The sequence below is a fragment of the Equus przewalskii genome, chromosome 20 (assembly GCF_037783145.1).
Source record: "Equus przewalskii isolate Varuska chromosome 20, EquPr2, whole genome shotgun sequence".
Lineage (NCBI taxonomy): Eukaryota > Metazoa > Chordata > Mammalia > Perissodactyla > Equidae > Equus > Equus przewalskii.
The window spans coordinates 20,964,961-20,978,215 of record NC_091850.1 but is presented as its reverse complement, the minus strand read 5'-3'; the positions used below and the strand labels follow the sequence as shown (position 1 = coordinate 20,978,215).

General features: G+C 36.6%; 1 long non-coding RNA gene across 1 annotated transcript in view; it reads left to right on the top strand.

The window, feature by feature from the left end:
* The window catches only part of LOC139077822 (uncharacterized), a 69,698-nt gene extending 56,699 nt beyond the window's left edge, over positions 1-12,999 (top strand). Inside the window, exons 4-6 of the long non-coding RNA XR_011530342.1 lie at positions 4,342-4,507; positions 9,890-10,425; positions 12,310-12,999. This is a non-coding gene — a long non-coding RNA (uncharacterized lncRNA). The remainder of the gene's footprint in view (positions 1-4,341; positions 4,508-9,889; positions 10,426-12,309) is intronic.
* The last annotated feature ends 256 nt before the right edge of the window (positions 13,000-13,255 follow it).

Genomic DNA, 13,255 nt, shown 5'->3' with positions numbered 1-13,255 from the left:
CCACCACAATCAAGATACAGAACAGTTCCATTACAAAGATCCCTCATGCTGTCCTTTTAGAGCCACAACAAACTAGTTTTCGCCCTGCTCCCTTACCCCTGGCAACAGATAAATCTGTTCCCCATCTCCATAATTTTATCACTTCAAAAATGCTCTATAAATGGAATCATACAGTACGTAGTCTTTTGCGATTGGCTTTTTTTACTCAGCCTTGTCCCTTGAGATCCATCCAGGTTGTGTGTGTATCAACAGCTCATTCATTTTTATTGCAAAGTAGTATTCCATGGCATGGAGATACCACCCTTTGTTTAACCATTTGCCTTTTGAAGGACGTCTAGATTGTTTCCAGTTTTTAGCTATTATGAATTAAGCTCCTCATGAAATTCACGTACAGGATTTTGTATGGACTTCAGTTTTCATTTCCCTTAGCTACAGTCCAAGAGTTCAATTACCGGATTTTGCAGTCATTACAGACCGTCTTGGTGATGCAGCGGTTGAGATTCAGTGCTCTCCCCACTGCAGCCTTGGGTTCATTTCCCAGTCAGGGAACCTCACCACCTGTCTGTCAGTTGTCATACTGTGGTAGCTGCGTGTTGCTGTGATGCTGAAAGCTATGCCACTGGTAGTTCCAATACCAGCAAGGTCACTTATGGTGGACAAGTTTCAGTAGAGTTTGCAGACTGACAGACTATGAAGAGGACGCGGGCACCCACTTTCAAAAAAATTGGCCATGAAAACCCTATGAATTTCAGTGGAGCATTTTCTGATAGAGTGCCGAAAGGTGGGAGGATGGCACAAAAAGACTGGGCAGGGTTTCACTCTGCTGTACGCAGGGTTGCTAGAAGTCAGCATCCACTGACTGGAACTAACAACAACATTCAGTCATTATGAGTTTAGTTATAGAAAAACTGTCATACTCTTGTCCAGAGTGATTGTACCATTTTACATTCCCTCCAGCCATATACGAGTGGTCCAGTTTCTCTAGATCTTGTTAGTATTTGGTGCTATAATTTTTTTTTTATTTTAGCTGTACTGATACATGTCTAGGGCTATCTCAGTGTGTTTTAATTTGCATTTCCTAACGGCAAATGATGTTGAACATCTTCCACATACTTATCTGCCATCTGTACATCTTCTTCAGTGAAATTTCAGTTCATGTCTTTTGCCAACTTTCTAATAGGATTTTTTCTTTTTTTAGAGTTGGGTTTGGGAGTTTTATTTTATGTATTCTAAATACAAGTCCTTTTTCAGATATGTGGTTGGCAAATATTTTCTCCTAGTCTGTAGCTTGTCATTTTATCCTTTCCACAGGATAGAGCCAAGGTTTTTAAAGTAAACTTCTTTTATAGAGTAAAGATTTATAACTTTGATGAGGTCCATTTTATCAATTTTTACTTCAACGGATCTTGCTTTCAGTATCAAGTCAAAGAACACCCAGCCCTAGGACTTGAAGATTTTCTCCTATGTTTTTCCTAAAATTGTATAGTGTTACATTTTACAATTAAGTTCGTGATCTACTTTGGTTAATTTCTGTGTAAACTGTGTGATTTAGATTGAGCTTTATTTTTCTCCTGTGGATGCTCCATTGCTCCAGCACCACATGATGAAAAGCCTATCCTTTCTCCATTGAATTGCTTTCACATCTTTGTAAATTCTTAAAAACATATGTCTATTCCTCTACCAGTACCACACAGTCTTCGTTACTTCATTCTTCCCACTTTATTCTTTGTTGTTCTTTTTTTTAACTCTCTTGGCTATTCTAGGTCCAGTGCCTTTCCATATAAATTTTAAAATATGCTTATCTGTGTCTACAAAAAACTTTGCTGGGATTTTTCTTTTAGTAGGAATTGCATTACACCTATAGATCAATTTGGGGAGAATTGATTTTTACTATATTAAGACTCCAATCAATGAACATAGTATGCCTCTTCACTATTTAGGTCTTTTTGACTTCTTTCAGCAGTATTTTATAATTTTAACCATACATCTATGGTTCCCTTTTTTTAGATTTGTATATAAAATTTCATTTTCTTTTGAGCAATTGTAAATGATGTTGTATTTTTTATTCCAATTTTGTTCTTAGTATGTGAATTAATTTTTATCTGTTAGCCTCGTATCCTGTAACCTGAGTTTACTTGTTCTAGGAATTCCTTTTTTGTAGATCTTTACAATATTTTACGTAAACAATAATATAATCTACAAATAGGGATGATTTTAGTTTTTCCTTTCTACTGTAAACATTTATATTATTTTTCTTACTGTATTGCACTGGCTGTTGTATTTTTTATGATTATTTAAATTTTTTTTCATTTTAGTTTGTATTTCCTCTTTCACAAAGATCTAAATCATATCCTTTTATTCTGAACTTTCTATGCTTTGACATGTTAGGGTCTTGCTGACTCTGGAGAGACTGGCACTCCGAAGGCTAGCTAATTCCTAGAGAAAGCAAACAAACCACCTGCAGCGTGCCTTTCATATGCAAACCACCCAGTCCGGAGCCCACACTCCCAACCACCTCCTGTATCAAGTTCTCAAACTCTGGGCCACTATTTGCCACCTATGCTTCCTCCTACACAGGAAAGCACCCTTGTGCTTTTTTTCCCTTTTTTTTCTTGTTGATTATGGAGTAGTTTATATTCTTCAGAAGTCAGAGTATATGATATGAACATTCAGTTGGTTTCTTTTAACTCACAATTAACCACCTCTCTAAAGTGTCTTCACTGGATTCTTCTTGTATAAAAAGTACATAGCTTTCCTCATTCCAGCTCGTGCACTTGACAAAGAGTGATCGCTAGAGTTAGTAATAGAACAGCAGACAGCAGAAGGGTGAAGACTGAGGACCAAGCAACAGTGGCTGAATAAATTCCACTAAAAGTAGAAACTGCAGTGACTCCACCAAGTGCTTCTAAGAAAGCAATGCAAGCAAACCAGTGTGCTTCCCTGCGTGGCCCCCCATAGTGAAGCACGACCCTCCCTCTTGGGATCTGTGAGTGTAACAGATTATCTTTTCAATGGCAATTGTCTCCTCATCTGTTGGCCTGGCCATAAATAAATAAAAATAAAGCATATTTTAAAATAATCAAAGAGTTATTTAATAGAAGGTTTTGTTCCTGATAGAATATCTTGTAAGTAAATCTAGTTTTATTGCATTGTTATAAAATGTTATCAGTGTGTTCTTTTTTATCAGAGTTTAGAGATCAGTCTCTAACTGTAAGGTCTCCCTTATTGATTTTGTTCTACAGATCTTCTATATACTTACTTATTATTTGTTCTTTTAATCTTAAAGAAGTGTATAAAAGTTTCTTATTTTTAAAAGCATGTTTCGATCACTGTCTTCTTACATTGCCTATAAATCAGTGTCTGATTTATAAAGTTAGTTATTTGGTGCACAGATATTTATAACTATTATATTTTCTTTCCCTTTTTTTGAGGAAGATCAGCCCTGAGCTAACATCTGTTGCCAATCCTCCTCTTTTTGCTGAGGAAGACTGGCCCTGAGCTAACATCCATGCCCATCTTCCTCTACTTTATATGTGGGATGCCTGCCATAGCATGGCTTGACAAGCAGTGTATAGGTCCACACCAGGGATCTGAACCGGCAAGAACCCCGGGCCACGGAAGCGAAACATGCGTACTTAACCGCTGTGTAACCAGCCCGGCCCCTCTAACTATTATATTTTCATTTTGAATTGTGGCTTTGAGATGAAATGTGCCATTCTTCACCATGCTTAATACATGTTGACTTAAATTCTACTTGTCTGACATCATAATTGCAACGTATGCTTTCTTATTGTTTTCATTTGCCTGCTATACCTTTGTCCATCCCTTTGCTCTTAACCTTTCTGAATCCCTTTGTTTGGCTGTGCTCCTGTATGCTTCACACAGTTGAGTCTTGCTTTCTGAGTTACACTGAGAATCATTTTCTTTCAACACATGAGTTAAGCCCACCCACAATTATTGAAAAGACCAATATGTTTGGTCTCTATCCAAATACTTATGTTACAATTACTACGTCTGTTACATTTGTTTTCTTTATGTGATGTGCTTTCTTTACTTGTTTATTTTAAAAAATAAATAGATTTGTATTTTGTATTTTTGTCCTAATGGTTATCTTTTTACTTTTTCAAGGGCCTCTTGGTTCTAGTTTTCTTATATAATATTTTACTATCTAGTTAGTCAGTTTGCAGTGGTATCCTTTGACTATACTTATTGTCTATATTGCAATTAATGAGTTTATTCTGCCTACCTCTCTTCCACTCTCTTTACCCATTTTTATCTGTACCTGTTATTTCTACCATGAAAAAATATATTTGTATATTATTCTTTAACCCACCTCACCAGGTTTGTTTTAGTCATAGATCATCAGTTAAAAACATTAAGTGCTCACCATCAGTTCTTTTGCCGAAGTTTCCTTGGTTGGATAAAGCTCATCCTCTCTTAGATTGCTCAAGAATACCTAGTGTCTTGAACGTTTTAAGTTTTTCATCTACAGCCTTAACATTTGAAGGTAAGAGAGCCTTTCTTCATATGTTCCTCCCTTGAATATCCTGAAAAAGATGCTCATTGTTTTCTTCCTTTATAACTGCATTTGAGAAGACTGCTGACAGTCTAATTGTCATGAAACTTATTTATTCTCTGGTTTTTTAGGCCTGAAGACCCTGATTAAATTTTTCCTTATATTTAAAGTTTAATGGTTTTACTAAAATATGTCTATGGCTTGATTATTCTGGGTCATTTTTCACAGGTAACCGAGATGCCCTGTAGATCTACGTCTATTTTATTTCTGGGAAGTGTTCTTACCTAATAAATATAAATATTAGTGTTATTCCAGTGTGTTTTCTTCTTCAGTAACTTCAGTTCTATTTATGTGGATCTTCTTTGCTTGTCAATCTCACCCATTGCCTCTCTGACCAATTTTACTCCTTTCTTTATCTCAATTTTCATTCTCTTTGATGTTTTCCTGCTTTTATTTCTCAAGCATCCTGTGATCCTGTAATTTAGTGTTCATTTATTATATGATTTTCTCTTGATTCTTCTATTTCTTTCCTGAGGTCAATCAACTACCCTTTTATTTTTTGTGGTTTCTGTACATTTCTGTCCATTTTTTTAATTTCTAATTCAAAGTTATTGGCATTTTTTTTGTAACACCAAATGTTTGAGAATATTTATTTTATTTCAGAATATTGAATAGTTTCCTTCTACTGTGAGTGTGGTGTGTATGTGTGTGTGTGTGTGTCTGTGTGTGTGTGTGTTGGAAGCTTTCATTAGCTAAAATAGTTTTATTTTCATTTTTGGTTGTCTTCATATGCCAGATTTGTGGAGATCAAAATTTCTTTTGCTTTGCATTTCATGAGCAAGGTTACTGGTTTAGGGTAGGTTAGAATATGCTTAGTTGAGCGGTGACTCCTTTCCCTCTTCGTTAGTGTAGGAAAATGCAGTGTTTCTAATTGATGCTTCCTGTGGGACAGTTTTTGTTTGCATTCTGTGATTTTCTTTCTTTTGGCTCTCAAAATTTCTCCCTACTTGCTCCTTTTTCTTTTCACTGTGCTATTTCTAGAGTCCACTCTGTCTTTCTTTTTACCCTGTTTTTCCCAAAAGCAATCACTTTCCAAGACCACATACTTTGAAGTCCCATATCTGTAACCAGTGCTCTGATATACAAGGGCTCTCCTTTGATGTTTCAGCACTTAATACAGACTTTCTTTGTCCTGGTAGTGATTTTCCTTCAGTAGCAGGCCCTCCATTTCCTTCTCCTATCTTCCAGACAGTTTTGCAAGATGTCTATCCTCTGCAAAGGTTTGGTGAGAACTCAAGAAATAGCTTCACTAAGAAGTGGTGTTTGTTTTTCTACTTACAGATAAGTTGAAATTGTAGTGTTATCTGTTTTCTACTTATACTGAAGGCTTGATTTGTGTGATTTTCTTTGTTGTTCTTGTTAAATTTTATAGTTATGAAGAACATGTTGGGAGATTTTAATTTAGGTGGCCACCATTACTTTGGCCATCTGGAGTCAATGTATGTAATTTAAGAAACCTCAAGGTTTTTCACAATATGGCTCCAATCGACTTTAAAGATTCATCAACCAACACTTAACTTCCAGCCTCTCACTTCCAGCCTCAATTTTAATAATTGGTGGCACAATTTTTAGCATTTCTTGATTTTCCCTCATATTTCTCATCTCTACACCTCTGCTTGTGCTCTCTGAAAATCCCCCCATTAATTATTCCCTAGTTGAAAATACTATTTTTCCATTGAGTTTCTACCTTTCCCTTTAGTTGTAATTAAGTACTTGTTCTATGATTATATGGAATGAAATCAAATCAGGAGTCTTTTCCCACTTGAGATTGGTGACACTTAGTGGGATAACCAGAAGCAACATACAAGCAAGATAATATTTTTCTCTCTTTCAGAAGATAATTACCATGGAAGGAATAAATTCAACTAAATCAATCATCTATGAGTCATTAAAGTTGAACTCCCCCCTTAGCATTTGGGTAACGTATGGTGACCTTTTCCTTGATAAACATTTTGGATATCAAGCTTTAATTCCTGCAATATTTCTTATTTGTCCAAAAAGATATTTTAAAGATATAGGAAGTTTTAAAGTATTAAAGGTATGAATTTTTTTCACAGCATGAGTATCTTCTATTCTTGATTAACTGCTACATGAGACATAATCAAGAGCTTGGATGCCAATTCTAAATTTTAAAACGAAGCCATGCTTTTATAAAAAGAAGACTTTGATGTTTTCTAATTGATAACTGTGGGAGTTGACCTCTACCATCGTTTGCACGCATAAACAAGGGTGTTCTTTGGGTTCTATCCAAACACCTACAGTAGAATAAGAACGAAGTAAACCTTTGAGAAATTTAATTCACCCACAATCCATGAAGACTCTTAAGAACTGAACTAACTACTACAGTTCAGTTCCTGACCATTCTTAGACTGTGGGGATTGGTCTGGTAAGGTTAAACTAAATGTACCGGGCCCTCATAGGTCAATTTGGTAGTATAGATTTGTTGCTGACTTGGTACATTTTGTTTATTAAAGAACTTCCTGAAATAATTCTAAGTTCCAAAGCATACTAAAAAGTGGTGTAAAAGTGTTAGGACATTACTCTTCCTAGTCTGTGTAATGGCAGGCGCTGCAACATCCACCACACTGCCCCTTAGGAGACTGGCTTTTGGTGTCCTCCTCTTTATGTGCCCCTGGTTTTCTAAGTGGTGCTTTCCCAAAAATGAATGATTTCACTGAGGGAGCGGAAGAAATATTTATAATTGGTGGAATTTTCCTAATACTCCTCAAATCAGACCACTGCACAGACAGCTGGCCTTGATATCAAGATACCAAACACATCAGATCATTTTGGAAATCAAATTTAATGCTCTTTAGCTGATGAAAAACTCATGACCTGTTTCCTGGCTTCTTTTTATTCTTGCGTTTTTCTCTCCCTCTACCTTACCCTCAAGCATGCACAACAGAAACTGCCTTTTCATAGCCAAGGTGGAAGATACATCTGCTCAGAAACAAAGCATTACTTTTTCTTTTCTTAGTGAAAAAATTCATGCATTATTAAAACAAACATTTGGTAGGGATAGGTGATATGAAAAATCACAGGAAGTCAGTCAAAACTGTAAGTAACTTTACCAGATTATTTTCTTGCTGCTTCAACTGTGGTCTTTCATAACGATGACTTCCACTTTTTCTTTCTTTCTTTCTCTAGCTCTCTCTTTCTCTCTCTTTCTTTCCCCCACTTCCTTCCTCCCTTCCTTCCTCCCTTCCTTCCTTTCTTCCTTCCTTTTCTTCTTCTCTTCCTCCCTCCCTCCCTCCTCCCTTCCTCCTTTCTTCCTTTCTTTCTTTGAACTTTAGTCTTGCTTCTCACTGGGAAGAGATTTGTACTAAATGGAAATTATATTTCAAAGTCTAATCCACCTGGATTGGCAAGAGAATGACGGCAACATGCAACATGTTTTGTCCTGAAATTATGCTGTGCACCGAATCACATTGATTTCAATGATTTATTTAAAGGTTGCTATTATCACTAAACATATGCTAATCTGTTTTGTCACATTTGCAGGAGTTTATATATGTAATATACAGGTAGAATTTCTTGTCAGTGAGGTTTGACATGTACCTCATCGGAAAAGGAGTACAGAAAAAAGCTTCTATGCTGGCAATTGACTTTGTATTTTTTTGAAACAAATATTAAGTGAATAATCAAGGAAGGGTAAATTTGGAGAAGTACCATAAAAAACTGGTATTTGACTTGTTCCAAAGTAGACCCTACAACTACAAATCTATTAAACCATTAGTAAGGTGACCTTCCATGCTGCAAGTGATCCCTAAATAATGTAAATCAGATCATGCCATGCTTCTGCTCAACATCACCCAATGGCTTCTTATGTCAGATCTTACTCATTTTCTTCCAATACCTATTTACCATTTTTCTTTCAGAATTTAGCCCCCCAATATATTCACAAATGCCTATAATGGAAAATACATTTTCTATTTTCTCTCAGAGCCAGATGTGGCCATAAAACCAAGTTGTATTCGTTGAAATATAAGTATGAATGTCTTGAACACCTTCTGGGATATAATTTTGTAAATAGAAGCATTTTCTTTGCTCCTTTGTACTTTCTCATGATTAAAATGCAGAATTGATGGCTGGAGCTCATTCAGCCTTCTCAGCCCCTGAGGTTAAAGCCAGGTTCAGAGGATGATTGAACAGCAAGATAGAAGGAGCCATGTCCCTGACATTCTTTTGAAGCTGAACAGGATGCCTATATCTTGATTTCTTTATATGACAGAGAATTAATCTTCTTTCTTAAACAATTCTAAATAATAAATTTTTCATCACTTCCAGCTGTACCTAATTCTAACTCTCCACATGATTCAGAATAAAATTAAAATCCTTTCCATGGCTTGCATGTTCTTCCATGATTCAGCCCTTGGCTAACTGTATCCCTTACTTCTTACCCTCTATCGTCATTCACTCTGTTTGGCTGAACTTGACTTCTTGCTGTTCCTTGAACACATTGAGAACATTGTTATCTTAGGGTCCACATGCTTTCTGTCCCTCAGCTTGTCCTGCTCTTTCCCTAGATGTATACATAACTTTAGACTAGCTCTTCCTTGGACCTCTTGCAGAAAATCCTTCTAACCACTATATCTTAAATTAAAGCACAAGTTAGCCTTTCTTTGTCTGCTGTATTTTTCTTTATGGCACTCATTAATCCCAGGTAATATGTTATATATTTTGTTTGCCTGCTTGCTCATCTGTCTTCTCTACTAGAAGGCAAGTTCCACGAAGTAGGCACTTCATTTGGTTTGCCACTCCATCTCCCAGACCAAGAACCATTCTAGGCACAGTTGCACGATATGTATTTCTTGAGTGTATGAATGCACGAATAATTGCTTATACATGTAATTATCCATCTATACTCTTCTTATAGTGTCATGAAGTATATATTCTATCTTTTATACCCAGGATAGTTAGGGTGACAAACTGGTGTGACACTGGCCTTTTTTGGATGGTTTTTTTGTTAACTTTTTGTTAAAGATCTCCTTCAAAGTGCCACTTGGTGAATTATCATGGTGTTGGTTTAATTTTTACACACAGGAAATAAGAATAATCGTGGTGAGATTAGACCCTACGTTTAGCTTAGTTTTGTTTTTTTAATTTGATGCGAAGAGGCTGAAAAGGAAATGCAATGAATTTGGTGTTCTCCATTCTGAACTGGACTGTTCTTTGACTCCACAAGGTGTCACCTAATATCATACAATTCCAAATTCAGGAAACATGCTCATTTCACACTTGTGTGGAATTGTTTGGCTGTGTGATTGTTTTATGGACAGGAGTGGAATTTTCCATCAATGGATATTCCCACAGTCAATCACCCTGGAAAGCTGGGAATCCTGGGGAAGAGGACGAGCCTCTACAGATGCCCCACAGGCTGAGAAGTATGAAAAGCCTTCGTTTTCTCTAAGCGCTTTGAACATGTGGCCTGGACCCTGAGCGAGACTCTGGGAGTTCTCCCTCTGGTGGAGCAGCCTGGACTCAAACAGGAACAGAGCCTGGTAACAACTCTGTAGTACAGGGCTGCAACTGTGTAATAATTGTAAATTATTTTCTATGCTGTAATCCAGTACGGGCAAGCCTTCAGTAATATCATGATAAATGCTCTCTCTGTCATGAGGAATTCAGGGAAAGGAACTATTCCACATTTTAGGATGAAGCAGTCAGAGAGAAAGCAGAGACCTTCCAAAATTCAGGGTGCTGGTCTCACCAAGGATGGGGCCGTGCTCAAAACAGAGTCAATCAACCCAGAAAGTACAGCTGCCACCTCAGCAGAGAATTTGAAAAGCTGTTCATTTCTACACTAAAGCCTGTGGAGAAGTCTTCCCATTTTAACAAAGGCGCCCTAGGTAAGATCTCTTTTATAGGCACTTTTCTATTTATATTCCAGAACTTAGTTAGCAAAGAAGAAAGCATTTTTCACATTGTATTGAAAATTGTTGCTTATTTTTCTATCCAACACTAGCCTGTAAATTCTTTAGTATCTGCTTCTTTCATCCACGTATTCCCAGTGGCTAGCACACTGCTGAGCAAACTCAGCCCTCAGTGATTGATTGGGGAAGGCATAAACAAGACTTTCTAATAGCATTTACAGTCATTCCTATAATGTGAATGAAATAACATATATGAAATATCTGTCATAATAATGTTAATTGAAGCTTAAGTAGTGGCAAGGGCCTGAAAAAAACGCTAAAAAAAAATGAGCGAGGAAAATTTCAGTATACTCTTATTGCAAAAATACTTGGGTGTTGTCATAGAAGAGGGGATGAAATGAAGTGGAAGAATGCTCTGTATGATTTAAATTCAAGAAGTTGAGGCCCGCCTGGTGGTGCAGCAGTTAAGTTTGCACGTTCCACTTTGGGGTCCCAGGGTTTGCCAGTTCGGATCCCGGGCACGGACCTACGCACCACTTGTCAAGCCATGCTGCGGCAGGGATCCCACAAATAAAGTAGAGGAAGATGGGCATGGATGTTAACTCAGGGCTAGTCTTCCTCAGCAAAAAAAAAGAGGAGGATTGGTGGCAGATGTTAGCTCAGGGCTAATCTTCCTCAAAAAGTAATAATAATAAATATATAAATTAATTAATTCAAGAAGTTCATTCCCACATTTTTGCAATTCTTATTCTGTCTTTCAAGACACACAAAACTAGTATTTGGGGTGGAGAAGAGCCAGGGAAGACACATGGGAGTCAAAGGGTCCTTTCCTCTCAGCCCAACTGTGACCTAATTCCAAGAAAACAGCACATGTTCAAATTACGATCTCTCTAAATACCTTAACTTCCCTCCCCAAATGTAAGTTCTTGGGATTTCTGAGACTGAAGCAAAAGAAAGGACTGGCTGAGGCCCTACTTTCTCCCTTACAGATACTAGTTAGCAACAGTTTTGCCATATGTAACTTAGTAAGCCGCCACATTCTGTGTAGTGTAAAAGGAAAATTGATAGAAAATGAACATGTAAGTTCTTATTTATGATCTCAGTGGTTCAAAGCTCATGAAAGTAAAACATTTTTCCACAGCTCCCAGGATTTTGCAAATTTTCAACTGTGTCGTAGTTCATTTGTTTGGCAATGTTCTTTCTCAAGTCAGCCCAGTGCAAGGCCTTTCAGCTCCTGTCTTTTGACCACTGTCATTTGGGCTGAGAAGCTTCCAGGCTATGCTCAATCCTGTAGATACTGATTACTTTTCTGAAACATATTATCATAGTAATTGGAGCCCATTTAGTGTGTGTGCACAATGGTGGGGACACAGATACAAAGGAATTAGTACTTTGGCAAATTCCTATGATTAAAACAGAAAAATGAGAATGACAGATAAATTTCACATGATTTAAAGTCAGATTAGAGCCCCAAATAAGATGATGTCTGTTGCCCTTTCACAAGAGAACATCATCATTTCTTTTTACCACTGACTTTAATGGACAAGTTTGTGGATCATCAACTCAAACTGTACTTTCATTGTGAGTTGCTAAGCTCAAAATAATACCATAGAAAATAGCAAGGTACTACTTAATAGGTACGAGAACGGAAATCTAATTTTCATGGCTGAGGATTAATTTTCTTAATTGTGGTTTCTCCTCTATAAGTAGATTTGTATCATTTTTGTCATCTCTTCATGGGCTTTCATAACTTTTAAAAAGCACAAAACTTTGGTTTCTCTTTAGATAAAATATTTTTCATTTTGCTTTAAACTATCTTATTTTGTATTTAACTAAAAGTTTTTGTTTCTCCCAATGCAGGAACCTTCAGGACATCACTAAGAGCAGGATCCAAGGATAATTTGATCATCATTTTCAGAATTACAGGAGAAGATTTAAAAGCATAGAATATATCTTAAAGCATGAATTTTAAAGCTTTCTGAGCTATCCCTGCTGGAAGAGCAAAAAGGCTGGCTCATGGTGTTATAAGAGGCAGATGTGTCTCCCTTGTAAACACGGGCTGCCAAATGGTATCTCTAGCCACAGTCTCCTGCCGCTGCAAATCATTGTGGACCCCAATGATCACCCTTATCTCCTGCTCCACATGGTAGCGACAATAATGGCTCCAGAACCCCAATTCAAAGAAACAAATATATGAGTAAATATAGTTCTGATAGGGAAGTGACATAAATATTAATGTCTACTCTGGTATTTTGTATGTGCAGATATATTTTTGTAAATGTGCAAGGTTTTGATTCAACCTTGATTATGGATTTATTTCCAAAATAAAATAACCTTTCTTTGACAGATAAAGTTAAGTGGTTCTTGTAGTTACGGTTAGTTACAATGAGAGATTTAATATAAATTCCATCTCTTATGTAACTACAATAGCACAAAATAAAGATCCTTATGCTCAGATGATCTTTCTCAAGTTTGTATACAAACATTGTCAATCATTTGATGATGGGGTGGAACTTATAAACACACAATCATTTAAATAAGAATAAGAAACAGATTTTTTTTTCTGGCGAGGACTATCTGATAAGACATTATAATCTGAGCACATGGGCTTGTAATGTACCTATTCTTTGCTTTTACCAATGGTTTTAGGTGACCTTTTAGGCTGATTTTCTACTTGAACCTATACAAAAAAGTGAAAAAAATCTTTACCATATTCTTTTTTAATTCTAACCATTTAATGCTTAGACTGCTCAATTGATTCAAACTTTTTTAAACACTTTATTTTGAAAAAAGTTACAGATTCATA